We start from the raw sequence: 16,751 nt of genomic DNA, 5'->3' as shown, positions 1-16,751 counted from the left end.
CAACTGGATTTTATAATCTTTTTATTATAAATAACTAACATTATAAATTTATCTTGGATTTTCAGCCACTTAAAACATGACTGTTTATCTTCAGAGAAAGGTAAACTCATCCAAGAATAAATTGTAGTAATGTTATTTTTAGTGGTATTAGTATCTAAGCTAAATATTTTGATTTAAAAAGAATAACTTCTGCATACCTTATAACTTAAAATATTATCACAATTTTGCTAGTGTCATCTACTTCCCAGATTGAAAAAAAAAAACTTTTAATGGTAGCAGTATTTTCTGAATAGAGTTGTGTTGATAAATCACCAAGGTTTCCAAAGATAATTGGCTTCCATTTTCTCTGACCTCCTGAGATGCTTTATCACACTTACTTTCACTAAAGCACAGTTGACATCAATTGGTTATTGAGTCATTATCCCCTTATCACTCAGGGTTGGAAAGATGGTCTCAATGGTTAAAAACAATTGCTGCTCTGTCATAGGACATGGATTTGGCTCTTGGTACTGTAGGCTGGCTTACAACTGTCCACAGCTTCACTGTCAGGGGATATGGTTCCATCTTCTGCCCTCATGTGGTACTAGGCACACAAGATATACATGCAAACACACACACAAAAAAATAAAATAAAAATAAGTAAATCTTTTTTTAAAAACCCTATGAGAGGACATACAAGGTTTGCTGAGTGAATTTTTACATTCTTAATACTGACTTTTATAATTTCTTTAATAAGTTAATAAAGGATTGCCATGCACAGAATCCAGCCTCCTATGGATCTAGTGCTCTGGTGGTTTAATACCAATGAGTAGATATAAAGTACATAGCATTTTCAGCTTCTTTAAAGCCTTCTCAGGCCTACAGATGTGATCTTGGAGTTTACACTTGCTTTAATGTTACAAAAGTAGAATCATATAGACTTTTTCTTTAAGTTTGGAGGCACTGGAAACAGAGTCCAGGCAGTATGCGTGCTATACAAGCATTCAATTGATGAGCTATGCCCTTAGCCCCAAATGGAGACCCCTCTCCTCCAATGGTACTTATTTTAAATGGTACGCAGTATATGACAGCACCCTTGTTGCACATGAATTATGTTTTTTTTTAAGATGTAAACTGTTAATTGCTTGTGACAGGGCTGTGGGCATCAGATGTCTAGCTAGCTCATCTATTGAAGAAAATATTAATTCTGATTACAAGAAATGTAAATTGAAGAGTAAATCTAATAGGAATTCAGGACATGAAAACAGTATACGTATACTATGATAAAAGAAAAGGGGGGATAATAGTGGATCCATGCAATGAATAATTTGCATTGGAGAATAACAAAGTAGAAGGATCCTGAGGGTCCTAGAAACCTACACGTAGAACATTAGGATAGGCAAATTTCGGCCCAGGGGTCCCACTGAAACTAAGGCACCAGCCAAGGACAATACAGGCCGTAAACTTTAAACCCCTACCCAGATCTAGCCAATGGTCAGAACATTCTCCACAATTGAGTGGAGAGTGGGATATGACTTTCTCACATACTCTGGTGCCTCACATTTGACCATGTCCCTTGGAGGGAGAGACCTGGTAGCACTCAGAGGAAGGACAGCAGGTTACCAAGAAGAGACTTGATACCCTATGAGCATATATAGGGGGAGGTAATCCCCCTCAGGAACAGTCATAGGGGAGGGGAATAAGGGGAAAAGAGGAGGGAGGGAAGAATGGGAGGATACAAAGAATGGGATAACCATTGAGATGTAACAAGAATAAGCTAATAAAAAAAAAAGAAAAAAGAAAAAAAAGTAATCAGAAAATAAGCAATCAAAAGAGATGAAAATAGCTAGTTAATATTAGAAAACTGAGAGTTCAGGTTTTCCAATAATCTTCTAAGCTTAATAGGCAATAATAAAAATATATTGAGAAAGCTCTGAGAAAAGTCTGTAGATCAAGATGTCTTGCTTTGATTACAAATCCCACTGAGAAATGTGCCCATTTATTTACCATTCTCATTATTACTTTTATTCATTTTATTTTATCTATAAACCATACATTGACTAGAGAAACCTTTCCTATCTGGAAAATGTACACTTTATATATGAATTCACTGAAGTAAAACTCACTAGATCTTACTGTTCTAATTGCATAGAGTCTGGGAAAGCTTTTCAACACAACAGTTTCTTCAGGTTCAGACAGAAGACAGATTTCTCAGGCCCAACAATGGCGGTTGTGAATGGACACTAAAACGAAGAAAAAATGTAAAAAGGGATAATATATATTGTGTCAGAGGCTTCCACTAAGTCCCGTTAATTATCCACATATTTTTATTCAGTATTTTTATAGTGATTTATTGACCCAAACATAAAAAATTTACAAAATAAAATAGTACAAGACTGCTTTCTCTCAGCATGTTTGACCCCAGGATCTCATCACCTTATCCCAAGGCAATGGCAATATACACAGAAGGACTGAGAAGAGAATGCTTAAGGAAACAGTGGACAGTGGCTGCTGTTGCAGATCACTGGCAAAGTGATTAGCATGCAGAAGGCTCTGGGTTCAACACACAACATAAAACAAAATAAATAATAAAGTTAGAAAGAAATGGAGAAAACTCAGAGTATCAAAACGATTATCAGAAGCTGTGGGGAAGTGTGAGTTCTGCAGGCCTCAGTTGTTCAAACTCTGAAGGTCCCCCAAGGTTTCAGGTCTGGTCTCTGTCCTAATTCCTGGAAGACAGAAGATGCCATCAGCTGTTGGGATTTCCTGCTTAAGGTGTGTGTGTGTGTGTGTGTGTGTGAGTGTGTGTGTGTGTGCACGCGCGCGCGTTGATATAACTAGTTTTTCTTTTTATTATTTTTTACATAGATATTTATATTATTACACATATATACAATAAACTGCTTATAGCAAGAAGAACCATGAAACAACAAGGATCTATATAAATGTTACATTCTTAGTGTTTTGGCTATTTGTATTTGGCAGCCTTGAATAAACCATCTTTCTTATCTTGGTGCATCTAAAATTCTGGTTGTAAATAAATATCTACTATATCTCATCTTTATCAACTTAAAATATCTATCTAGACTTAAAAACATTGTAACCCTCAAACAACTAAACTTAATTATAAAACTAAACTATCTGGGTTCAACCCCATCAGAGACTTGAGAAGGAATAAAATTTATTATCTTAGTAGACAGGAAGTGCAGGTTAGTAGCTTTCTAAAACGATAAAATAACCGAGACAGTATGCACCTGAACCTCTCACCCAAAACTCTCTATAACGTTGGAGCATGATCGTCAGCCTTCTGGCCCAATATAGCGGATAGATATTTGTGAGGCAGGAGCTATTGAGGACTGGCTGACTCTGTCTTAGCAGAGTTTGGATGTCGACTGTGCCTGCTTCCAAACTTGCCAATTTTTTAAGCTGAATTCTGTCTGTGGTAGAAATGAGGACATTTTTCCCAGTTACTTTTTTGCCACATTTGAAGCCATCTCCATAAGAAGGTTCACTGATGCTCATCATCTTCTTTGAGGTAGGCTAGGTGTTGCCAGGAATTAACCTGTCGTATTCTCAAAGAATCTCTAAAATAATAAAAACATCTTTAAATGCCATATTCTGTGGGTCTCTGAGGTTTTTGAAGACCTTATCTAAATAATTTACCTAATGTATCTATAGAATCATATCTATCTGTTAAACCCAGGAGGTATATTCTTGTGATAAAAAGAGACTAGTAACTGACATAACCATGATTTGATCAACTAACAATTAACTTGTATTACTTAATTATCCTAAACAGCCTGCACTAGAACTTTCAAAGTATTGGAAGTAAACTTTGTATTACAGTTAAGTTGTATGGGTACAATACTCCATTTTACAGTAGAAATACACACACACACACACACACACACACACACACACATATATATATACACACATATATGTGTGAAGAATAATTTTAAATTTGAATTCTATACCAATGTACCAAAATTATACTTACTTTGCCTCTGTACACAAAATTCTATACCAGTGAACTAAAAATAACCTTGTGATTAACAATTAAGGACTTAAGCTGAGGAGTAGATTCGTAATCTACTTTTTGTCCTATCATCTATATATATTTCTATATTTCCCCTTCTTTCTTTTCAGCCCCTATCTCCAAACCAGAGAGAAAACAAGGTTGAACTAAGGTATGTCTCTCTTTTCCTTTATCTTTCTTTCTTGTGTGTGTGTGTGTGTGTGTGTGTGTGTGTGTGTGTGTGTGTGTGTGTGTGCTTTATGCCAGAAGTCATGGCCCAAGCATAATATACTAATGCAGTGATTTGCGCCAAACACCTTAGAGTGTCTGAGTATTGGGGCTATATTTTGCCAGGTTGTCCCCTGGATGTTGGGAGCCAAGTAGCTGAGATATGTAGATACTGCAAGCCCAATGACAGATCTCCAATGGGAACCAAGATTAAAGCAAGCTAGTAACAAGAGCTCTCTTATGAAATTGCTGGGGAAATTCTTCACTGTCTGGCTTTGTCCACTGAGACTGGATAACCAGAAGATGAGTTTGAATATTTAAAATATACTTTATTGGCCTTTTAAAACATAATATATCTTTCTTTAATGAAGTAAAACTTAACAGTGATGAAAAATTATTTCTAGTTCTTTGAGTCATTTCTGTGAGTCAGAGTTTTGAGAGCCGACTTTGGCTTCCTAGGAGAGATATAAACTCAGAGTGTTATTGTTAAAAGCAAGAAAACCTTTGAGTACAGTAATGGGCAGACAGGGAAGGAAGTTCTTCCGTCAATTGGGTTTATGTCATCCTCTGGTCCTTTTCTGTTCGGAGAAGAAAACAAGAGCTCAGAAGGGCTTAACAATTTGAGGAAGTAACTAAAAATTCTGATGATGCATGGCCAAGGTGAAACTGCTTAGGGAATATTTGTAGTATTTAGAGGCTGTTGATCATGAATTTCTAAGGCTATACCTTTCCAGGCCATAGGATGTTTTACAGGGTAACTTATATTTCTGTCACTCGAATTTGAATCTTTTAGTGTATCTAAGAATAGCTGAAAACAATATACATATAGGGTTATAAAATAAAATGTTTCCTTCATGTTTTTGAATGGAAAATCCAAACACACATACACACAAATGTTTTTATTTTATTTTATTTTATTTTATTTTATTTTATTTTATTTTATTTTATTTTATTTTATTATGTGTATGGGTGTTTTGCCTGCATGTGTGTTTGTGCACTGCTTGCGTTACTGGTGCCCATGGAGGTCAGTAAAGGGAGTCAGATCCTATGGAATTGGAGTTACAGATGGCTGTGAGATACCATTTGGGCACTGAACTTCAAGCTGGCTCCCTGGAAGAGCAACCAGTGCTCTTAACTGCTAAGATGTTTCTCCAGTCTCCACACAACTGGTTTTCATTTCATTTAAGCTGAATAATAAATGACTTGGTACTATTTCATCATCGTACCTTGCCTGCCTGTTTTTGTGGGCATGTAGTATTTTAATAGAATAATTTATTAATTTTTTGAAACTTCATGCATGCATGCATGCGTACATATAATGCACTTTGGTCATATTTCATCTTTATCTTCCCCCTGACTTTTCCTGCATCCAACTCTGTATATCCCAAATACTTCCTAACTTCTTGTCCCTTCATGTCCTATTGACTCTCTCTCTCTCTCTCTCTCTCTCTCTCTCTCTCTCTCTCTCTCTCTCTCAACAGTTTATTTTCTTTATTAGGAGATATGTTCAAATACTCTCACTAACAGGACTGTACAGCCAGGGGTTGATTAAGGATGACACCAATAGACATGTCAAAGAGGACAGGAGGAAGACCAATAGTCCTCAACCCTACACAAAGAACTACAGACAGCTAAATAATGCGAAGAGTGGGAGGAATACTCTTCCCCAGGGAAGAGCATAGCAATTGGTCATCCAGTACTATATGGTCAGTCATGAAAATATAGATATAAGTAACTTATATAAACTGACAAGGTTATATACATAGATGTATATTGTACGCATATGCATCTATTTGCAGCTAGTTAAAAAAGATGCCAAAGGTTTGAAAAAAAAAAAAGCCCAGAAGTATGTAAGAGGGTTTGTAAAGAAGAAAGGGAAGGGAGATAGGATGCAATTAATCTTCAAAATATAAAAGAAAGAGCTTTTGTGCAGGTATCTACTCGTGCTAGGAGTTCATGAATGCAGTGGTTGTGTCGTATCTAAAAGACACCAATTGTGCCAGTTTTTCTGACCTCTGGGTCGTACAATCTCTCTGCCCCTTCTTCCTCAATGAGTCCTGAACCTCGGGCACAGGGATTAGTAACGATGTGCCATTTGTTGCTGAGCTCTTTGCAGACACTTACTCTCCGCAACTATGAGTTTCCAGGTTAACTGCCTTCCACTCCACAAAGAAGCTTCTCTAATGAGGTCTGAAAGCTGCAACAGGTGGTTTCGCACTTTGTTTTAAAAGGGCAGGTACTGCTTTCTTTTTTTTTTTTAATGACCTATTTACTCCCTCATTAATGTACTTTGGGAATCACCATTTCAGCACTTTAGATATTTTATTTATTTTTAAAGAATATAAAATATTCTATGGAATAATTGTGTCTTTATTTATTTACCATTCAATATAATTGTTATTCCCAAGAAAATTATCATTTTGTTTTATTTGCGACTATAAGACTGACTATAACAAAGGTCTTTGATCTTATCCCAAGGATAACAACAGTTTCTCTTAGTTTTAGGAATAGATTCTTGAAACTTTAGAAAACAACTGAGAAAAATTTTAACAGCTACATTTTTATTATGTTTAAAATCTTAATCTATTAGGATTTTACTGTACAAATTATACAATATAAATATCTGATTTTTAAAGAAGGGACATTTCAGCATAATTCATCAAAAATATCCTTTTTAAAAATTAAACTACTGCTTTGTCTACATGAAATTAAATTGTGATATTTACATTTGATGAAATTTTTTAAGTCAGAAATTTATCAAAGTTTATAAAGTTTATTTTGTTTCAGTAATATTTTCTCTTGTTGTTTTTCACATACAGTTCTTAAAACAAAAAATGATTCCTGATGCCTTCACATAAAAATCTATTTATTGATGTTAGGATTTATCCTGAATATTAATCAAAATATATTCTGAGACTAGATGTAAATTTTTAGTATAAATATATGTACATATATGGATATATTATGTGTATGATTTATATGCATACACATGTATCATTAATTTACAAAAATGGAAAGCAGGCTCATTAATTTGTAAGGGCAGCCATACAACAGAAAAATTTACATTATTTACTGATATCTTGCTCTATAATATGTGGAAAGGCATGACTGTTCTTAAAATTTTGGTTATTTCAGGTCAAATGTCCTACAAAATTTTTATATTTAAAATATTTTTATTCTTGGATTTTTACCTCTAGGAGACCCATGATATCTTTTGACTGGGTACTGGGTTTACAATGTACTATTTATACAGCTGCCTTTTCAAATTCTCTGGTCTAAAGTTTTACCTTTCTACTTGAGCTTTTTTGTAATTTATCATCTGCCAAAGAAGGAACTTGTGTGTTAAATACTTTCCAAAGTTTAGTGGGCTTACAGTTCTACAGATAAATATTTGTCCTTCTTCCTCACTCTTGGCAGAATCTATACAACATCTAACAAAAGCACCGTGACTGCTATGGTTTTTTTGTTGTTGTTATTGTTTTGTTTTTTCTCTTTTGGCATGAATGCAGGTATGAGGCCAGTGTGTGGAGTTTTCCCTACTGAGTTCAATAAAGTGGTTCAGTTTTGACATTACACAGATGATGGAAAAGATGATGTACAAAACTTGAAAATGGTGAGGTAATATATTTTACCCTATGATCATATAGAGGGGGAGGTAATCCCCCTCAGGAACAGTCATAGGGGAGGGGAATAAGGGGAAATTGGGAGGGTGGGAAGAATGGGAGGATACAAGGCATGGGATAACCATTGAGATGTAACAAGAATAAATTAATAAAGGAGAAAAAAAAAAGAAAATGGTGAGGTAGTTCTGAATTTGGCAAAAGTATGAAATTTACATAATATCTAAAATTGAAGGGCATGCATTGATCTGAAGTCCAAAGCTGAGCAATGAGTCACGATGTGGAAGTTTCCCAGAAAATAAAAAAAAAGAGGATGCATTCACCTGTGATTGCCAAGGATGCTATGAGTCACTGGGAGACTCGGGGAAAGCAGAAACCACACTGACACTTCCTCATCATTCATCACTGAATCCATCTGATACACTCCAGCTTCCTAAATACCTTGGGACAGTGAACATGGAGACACATTATGGAAGACAAAGTTTAAGTATAATTTAATACAAACAAGTTTCCCCAATATTGTTGTGAGTACAGGGAAATAAATTTCACTCATTACATTTGTATTAACTGACTTTGAATAAAATATAACTTACTCAACATGGTAGTCCAATTCTTTAATTAGTGCATACTTTACAAAAAGAAGGTAGGGGGCATGTTTTACTTGAATAGGTTTAGGCTGATAATTTCTTCTCAAAAAACATTAGACATTTCTTACTATTATTTTAAAATATTTTCTAATTTTAATGCTTTATTAAGTTTTGTGCTTTCTCCAGAACTAAATTATGGTATCATCTTATTCAATTGGTGTAATAATTTACCAGGGAAGTATTTTAGATTATCTATATTGATGGCTATTATTAAAATAGTAAGAAATATATGTCTATCCTTCTAAGTGTGTATCTTTATTTACTTTTTGTTTTAAGGGTATTAATTAAGAACATAAGCAAAAATGATAAATGTGGCTTAACTAAAGCTCCATATTTTTCTTCTTTTAGCTAAGAGTTTCAACTTTGTGGAACTGAGTTTATTCATCCAGTCCTAAAACTAAGGATTTTGTGCCAGACGGAATGAATTGTAGAATGCTCTTACTTTGACACCTTGAAAGACAAAAAAATTTTAATTATATTTCCAGTTAAATTATGCAGACTAATCAAAGAGAGCGAGTATCACAAAACTGTTATTTCAGAAAAGTCATCAAACAAAGTACAAAATAACACAATACAAAAGGGAACATGGTGAGGTATAGGGGAGGGTTTGAAGGAAGAAGACGAAAGGGAAAAATGATATAATTATATATAATATAATCTAAAAATAACCAGATAGTAGAATCCTTAAAGCTATATTAGCTTCTTTTAAAAGTTTCAAGGTCACTACATTACCTCCTGTCCCTTTTGTAGTCTTATTTGTCACCATGCACAAAACTCAAGTCCAAGTGGAGTAAAGACCTCAACTTAAAACCAGAGACATTAAATCAGAGGAAAAAGTTGGGAAGAGCCTGAGACACATAGGCAAAGGAAACAACTTCCTGAACAGTACACCAACAGCCCAGGCCTTAATGTCAACAATTAATAAATAGGACCTCATGAGGCTGAGAAGCTTCTGTAAGGCAGGAGACACTGTCAAGAGAACAAAGCGACAGCCTACAGACTGGGAAAAGATCTTCACCAACCCTTCATCTGACAAAAGTTTAATATCCAAAACATATAAAGAACTCAAGAAATTAAACACTACAAAACCAAACAACCCAATTGCGAAATGGGGCTTGGAACTAAACAGAGAATTCTCAACAGAGGAATATCAAATGGCCGAGAAACACTTAAAGAAATGCTCATCCTCGTTAGGCATCAGAGAAATGCAAATCAAAACGACACTGAGATTCCACCTTACACCCATCAGAATGGCTAAGATCAAAAATTCAAATGACACCACATGCTGGCAAGGATGTGGAGAGAGAGGAACACTCCTTCACTGCTGGTGGGAATGCAAACTAGTACAACCACTTTGGAAAGCTATCTGGCATTTTCTCAGAAAAATGGGAATAGGGCTTCCTCAAGACCCAGCTATCTCATTCCTTGGAATATACCCAGAAAATGCCCTAACACACAACAGGGACATATGCTCAACCATGTTCATAGCTCCTTTATACATAATAGCCAGAACATGGAAACAGCCTAAGTGTCCCTCAGTAGAAGAATGAACTAAGAAACTGTGGTACAATTACACTATGGAATACTACTCAGCTATTAAAAACAAGGAATTCCCAAAATTTGTGGACAAATGGATTGACCTAGAAATTATCATAATGAGTGAGTTCACCCAGAAGCAAAAAGAGACAAACGGTATATACTCACTTATATCAAAACACTAGTCCAAGGGATACGTCCCATGAAAAACTTTACTTACCAAGAAAGTGGGTCAGAGGAGAGGACATCCTATTGAGACTTTAGGCAAGAGTAGCATGGAAGAATGGGGAAATAGTAGGACCCACAGGGTCCTGGAAACCTACAAGAAGAACTTTATGACAGGCAGATCTGGGTCCTGGGGTCCTCCTCAAACTAAGGCACCAGCCAAGGAGAAATAGGCAGTAAACTTCGAACCCCTACCAAGACCTAGCTGACGAACATGATATTCTCCACCTTTGAGTGGAGAGTGAGATCTTACTCTCACATGAACTCTGGTGCCCCTTTTCTGACCACGTTCCCTGGATGGGGAGACCTGGTGGCACTCGGAGGAAGGATAACAAGTTACCAAGAAGAGACTCAATATTCTTAGAGCATATATAGGGGGGTGGAAGTCTCCCTCAATCACAGACATAGGGGAGGGGAGAAGGGGGGAAGTGGGAGGGAGGGAAGAATGGGAGGAAACAGGGGAAGGGCTAACAATCAAGATGTAATATGAATAAATTAATAAAAATGGTAAAAAAAAAAAAAAACCAAATCTGTATGACTTGAAAAAAAAAAAAGAAAGAAAAAAGAAAAACAATGCCCATGGTGAAGTGCCTTGTGCACCCACTAAGTTCTCTGGTCTCTTCTAATAGTGGTGGCATAAAAGAGTTTTGGTCTTTGTTACATATCCAGGAATGTCAAATAGGTCATGCCACACAAGTTGTATAATGGGTAAAACAATGTGATCATTGATAAATACTATGTAAATAATTGCAAGAGGCGTTTTCTAAAAATTTTGCTTAAATACATATTAACACAATTGGATAGGCTCAAAGTTTTCATCCACAATGCGGGGTTATTCTTTGGTTTTGGTAGGCCATCTTATTTTATTGACAACTATTTTATGGAAATTGCCATGACTGGACCATAATAGGTGACACAATGCCCCCTGTTTTTGTTGTTTTGTTTTGTTTTATTTCTATTTATTTTTTTCCTACTGCAACAACCCTCTCATGGTAGTTTTTGCAACTGAAATGGTTGGGGAAATTTGGTGACTCTAAATGTAATGAGATCGAAGACGAAAAAGAATAGAAGCATTAGCTACACAATGGTATGTGGTGAGGACATGCTGTCCTCATTGCACCAACTGAGGAAGTGTGGATTTCAGAATGGCTCTCCAAACTGTACAGAAGTCCACGGACATGTGTAGAATTGAGAACTGAGCAAGTGTTTGTGTGAATCAGTTTGTTTAAACAAAAAGAATATGTTGGGCACTATAAGTTAATATTTTATATGCTAATCATAATTTTCACTGAAAGCACAAGATATGACATTTGTCTGTAGAGTATCATGTAGCGACATATTTTGTGAACGAGAAGCATTAAAACAAGAAGAAACATTTGAAAGCAAGTTTTCTATAGCTAGTTCTTTTTTCTGGATGTATGATCATTCCCGGAACAATTTTTGTTTTGCTTATCGACTCTTCTTTAATTCTATAGAATTATGACTATTTTTACACTATAGCTGAAGTATTTTATAGATTTCTCTTTCTATCCCACTTTCATACTTTATTAGCTTAGTATGATGAAAAGCTTATAACAATTTGTGATTTTTCCCTCTCAATGTCACTGTCAACAAGTCTTTCTTATTTCTTTCTCTCTTGCTTTTTCTTTTTTTCTTTCTTTGAATGCTGACATTGAGTTCTGATGTCACTGATCTGACTGAGTAGTTTTAATTTTATGGTTTTTTTTTATCATATTGAGTTTAAAATTTGTTACTTTTCCTATGCTCAGCATTTTGTATTGATGTGAAATAGCAGCATTTATTTTCAAGTCTGAGTATGCCTGCTAACTGCAGATGTGGAAATCTAGTATTCTGTGTATGTACCCAGGCTACATTTGTGCCTTGGAGGAAGGAGTTGGGCTTAGTTCCAGTTCTCAAAATGAGAGTGTGAGTTTTCATGTTACACTCTCCTAAAATTATGTTGAAGGATTTGTGCAGACATTTTGGAGAGTGATAAATTTATGTATAGAAATTACACAAGTTTGTTCAGTTCTGGGGGAATCCTAATTCATTTAGCTATTCAATTTAGAGAAAAATGACATGCTGAATTTTACATTGGTTTTCCTTCTGGAGCATAATTTATTCTTATCTTTTGTAGAAGCTTCCTCTAGTATTTTATTTTTTCCATTTTTGCAAGAGCTGATGACTTATACACTATTTTCACATTGTTGATAAAGTTGAGGTAACAACAATGTCCCTATCCACTTTCCTGTTACATTAGTGGGTGCATATTTCCTCAGGATTACCTCCTCTGGAGAGACAATATGAAGGTAGAGCACAAAATATAAAAATAAAATGCAATATTCCAAAGAAATATAAACATGAAGTACATGACTATTTTTCTTTATATTATATTATTCACCCTTTGGGCAAGCTTGCAATTTCAACATTGTTATTTTCTTTTTTTTTTTTTTTTTTTTTTTTTTTTTTTTTTTTTCAGCAAAAGATATTTATTTTTATTTTTTTTATTAAAAATTTATTCTTGTTACATCTCAATGGTTATCCCATCCCTTGTATCCTCCCATTCTTCCCTCCCTCCCATTTTCCCCTTACTCCCCTCCCCTATGACTGTTCCTAAGGGGGATTACCTCCCCCGGTATATGTTCATAGGGTATCAAGTCTCTTCTTGGTAACCTGCTGTCCTTCCTCTGAGTGCCATCAGGTCTCCCCCTCCAGGGGACATGGTCAAAGTTGAGGCACCAGAATATGTGAGAAAGTAATATCCCACTCTCCACTCTACTGTGGAGAGTGTTCCGTCCATTGGCTAGATCTGGGTAGGGGTTTAAGGTTTACCGCCTGTATTGTCCTTGGCTAGTGCCTTAGTTTGAGCAGGACCCCTGGGCCCAAATCTGCCTATCATAATGTTCTACTTGTAGGCTTCTTGGACCCTCTGGGTCCTTCTACTTTGCCTTTCTCCCATGATTCTCTCATCTAGAATCCCAGTAGAATGTCCTCTCCTCTGTCTCAGTTTCCTGGTAAGTGAAGGCTTTCGTGGGACATGCCCCTTGGGCTAATATGCAGATATAAGTGAGTATATACCATTTGAGTCTTTCTGCTTCTGGGTTAACTCACTCATTATGATCATTTCTAGCTCAATCCATTTATCCAAAATATATAAAGAACTCAAGAAATTAAATACCACCAAACCAAATAACCCAATCGAGAAATGGGGCATGGAACTAAACAGAGAATTCTCAACAGAGGAATATCAAATGGCTGAGAGACACTTAAAGAAATGCTCAACCTCCTTAATCATCAGGGAAATGCAAATCAAAACAACTCAGATTCCATCTTACACCCGTCAGAATGGCTAAGATCAAAAATTCAAGCGACACCACATGCTGATGAGGATGTGGGGAGAGAGGAACACTCCTTCATTGCTGGTGGGAATGCAAACTAGTACAACCACTTTGGAAATCTATCTGGTGCTATCTCAGAAAAATGGGAATAGGGCTTCCTCAAGACCCAGCTATTCCACTCTTTGGAATATATCCAGAAGATGCTCCAGCACACAACAAGAAAATTTGTTCAACCATGTTCATAGCAGCCTTATTCATAATAGCCAGAACATGGAAACAGCCGAAGTGTCCCTCAATAGAAGAATGGATAAAGAAACTGTGGTACATATACACTATGGAATACTATTCAGCTATTAAAAACATTGTTATTTTCAAATCTGTCTCATGACTACTAACTAAAACTGATTTGTCTTTTTTTTTTTTTTTCACTAAAACTCTATAGGCTTTTTATACAGATAACAAGTCTTTCCTCTGGTCTTTCTCTTCCTCCTCCTGGTGGTCTCTCTTCTTATTTCCAGGATTCCCCTCTCTGTCTCTCTGTCTCTGTCTCTGTCTCTCTGTCTCTGTCTGTCTCCCTCTCTCTCTCTCTCTCTCTCTCTCTCTCTCTCTCTCTCTCTCTCTCTCTCTCTCTCTCTCTAAGCCCCACCAATCTCCTCTGCCCTCTTCAGATGGGATGGCTTTTTATTAATCAAAAGGTGGGTCGCAGAGACAACAAACAGTAATTAGCATCAAAACACATTAGACCATTCCCCAACAGGGAAGTGATAAATAAAGTTATTAGTGTGTCTGGTTGCTTGTCAGTGAGGAAGACCACTAATCCCTACCAGTGCTTCACAGCTATTGAATCTTTTCATCCACATCACTTATGGTGGTTCATTTAGTAGTAGATAGTAAGCATAAAATTAGTTGGTACACTTGTGATTTGACAGCAGTTTTGCTTGCTGTCAGTTGCTGGTCACTTTGCTGAGACAGAATACGTGAGAACAACAGTTTATGGAAGGATGGGTTTATTTTGTCTAACATTTCTAAAACAATCCAGTCCACCTTGGTAAGGAAGGCCTGGCAAAAAGAGGTGTCACTTTCGGTACACTTAGGATACGGAAAGTCCCCAATGCGTATGCTCACTGGTTTTTTTTTTCCTTTATATTCCCTTTGGAAACATGGCCCATGGAATGGAATCACCCACATTTAAGGCAAGTCTTCCCACCTCAGTTAACTTGATTAAATAATCGCTCACAGAAAGACTTATGGATTTGTTTCCATGGTGATAGTAAAGCTCTTCAAGCTGACAGCCACCAATACTAGCTATCAAAGATCCTGTCAAGCACTTCCATATTTTGGATGTATTCTATATATACATATTATAACTTTATACATATACATATTATATACCCATATTCAATTTCAAAATTGTTTCCTTACTATATGCTTAGTTTGAACATTTATCATCTTTTCTAATTGCTGGTTAAATTAATATCATCATTCCCAGAAATGAAATACATAAGACGATCTAAAATTTTCATCTTTTTTTTTTATATTACCTAAAGCTAGCATCTTCTCCAGTGTTCTTTCTTCTCTGCTCTTATCTAAACTGTTCTCAATAGAGAACTGCTGTACAGCTGTAAACATGTTTTAATGCTTTGGAGAACTATTTATTAGGATCAACTATCATTTCTTGTTTGAGAAGAATCTTAATTTCCTATGGCTTTAGAAATACTTACGAGCTAAATTATTGTGTTGTTATATTTGAACAAGTTTTCTATAACTAATGTCAACTTGTTTGATGAAAAGAATCTACAGAGAAATTGACATTTACTCATTTTGTGTGAGGGCATGTTCCCAAAAGACTCTTAGCTGGTAGCTCTGCTTAAAAGGATTCTGTGTGGAAAGTTGTACCTACATTGCAGAAATTTGTATGATTTGACTTTATTGGGGCAATGTGAACCAATGTCTTCCTACCCTCAGATAGAGAACTGACAAAAGAGCAAGGAAATTATTCGACCAAGCTTAATGAACTAGTGAGTTTATTAGTATTGCTTATAGGTGGATGAGTAAGGGGTGCATACATGAAAGTCAGTGACCCATGGATAGCTGAATCATCAATAAACCACAATATGTATAATAATGCAAGAAATGTACATCACCAGAGGCCCATTCATAACTTGTGCAGGGATCAGCTTCTCAGAGACTCTCCTTTGTCTTCCAATGTTTATTTCTTTTATAATATTATGAATAGGCCTCATAAAGCTTACAGCTATCTAACATTTGTGTATTGTTTATTTCCTGAGTCTTAATGGAACATTTTAACTTGTAGAAAAGAGCTACATAAAAACTTATCTTATCCTTTGCCTCTTACATTCTTCCTGTCTCCTCTTCAGTGATGTTCTATGTATCTAGCAGAAAGCAATATAGATGACTAATTATTTTCTTCTACCAGCGGCTGAGCACTCTGCCACTATGCCACAGCAACAGTCATTTATCTTGGAAACGTGATTATAAGTTACTATATATAGTTCACCTCCCATTGCAAGTGAGAAGATACACTCATAATCAATTGAGACAGAAAGCACCAGTAATCCAAGGATATAAACACAAATGTTCAAAAGGATGTTTGGTAGGCATAGAAAAATCCCTTTAACAAGAAGATAATATCAGTAGCCTCCACAATGGGAGATTATGGCATCCCCAGTTTAAGACTTTTTTTTCTTTATTAATTTATTTTTGTTACATCTCAATGGTTATCCCATCCCTTGTATCCTCTCATTCTTCCCTCCCTCCTCTAAGACTTTTGTTCTAAATTAGGGTACCCTGTGTGCCTTTGTTCCTATGGACTGTGTCTTAAATCTACTGGGTTTGGTTGCACCCAAAATGGTCATTTCACTGTTGCATCATTCAACATGCCTTGCCTGACATGGTGGCACTATAGCAAACATGTCCATGGGCTCATAGCATTATTGGTAACAATTTCCCCCTAATAACCTACATAACATCTTCTGGCACTGTGAATACCAGACAGTAGGGAAGGAACCTCCAGTTTTACTCCAGCCATATTTCTCTTAGTCCTGCAACTAAAACATGTGGCATCTTCACTAATAGGGACTTACCATTTGGTTCATACATCCAATTTCAGTAGCAATATCCTTTCTTATTTGTGGGAAAT

At 36.0% G+C, this 16,751-nt stretch overlaps 1 long non-coding RNA gene across 1 annotated transcript in view; it reads left to right on the top strand.

The window, feature by feature from the left end:
• The first annotated feature begins 1,577 nt into the window (after positions 1-1,577).
• The window catches only part of LOC311581228, a 1,115,569-nt gene continuing 1,100,395 nt past the window's right edge, over positions 1,578-16,751 (top strand). Inside the window, exon 1 of the long non-coding RNA XR_014773703.1 lies at positions 1,578-1,643. This is a non-coding gene — a long non-coding RNA (uncharacterized lncRNA). The remainder of the gene's footprint in view (positions 1,644-16,751) is intronic.

The sequence above is a fragment of the Acomys minous genome (genome assembly GCF_964271855.1).
Source record: "Acomys minous genome assembly, chromosome: 13".
NCBI lineage: Eukaryota > Metazoa > Chordata > Mammalia > Rodentia > Muridae > Acomys > Acomys minous.
The sequence above is the reverse complement of the archived record's forward strand: the minus strand, read 5'-3'. Positions and strand labels throughout refer to the sequence as shown.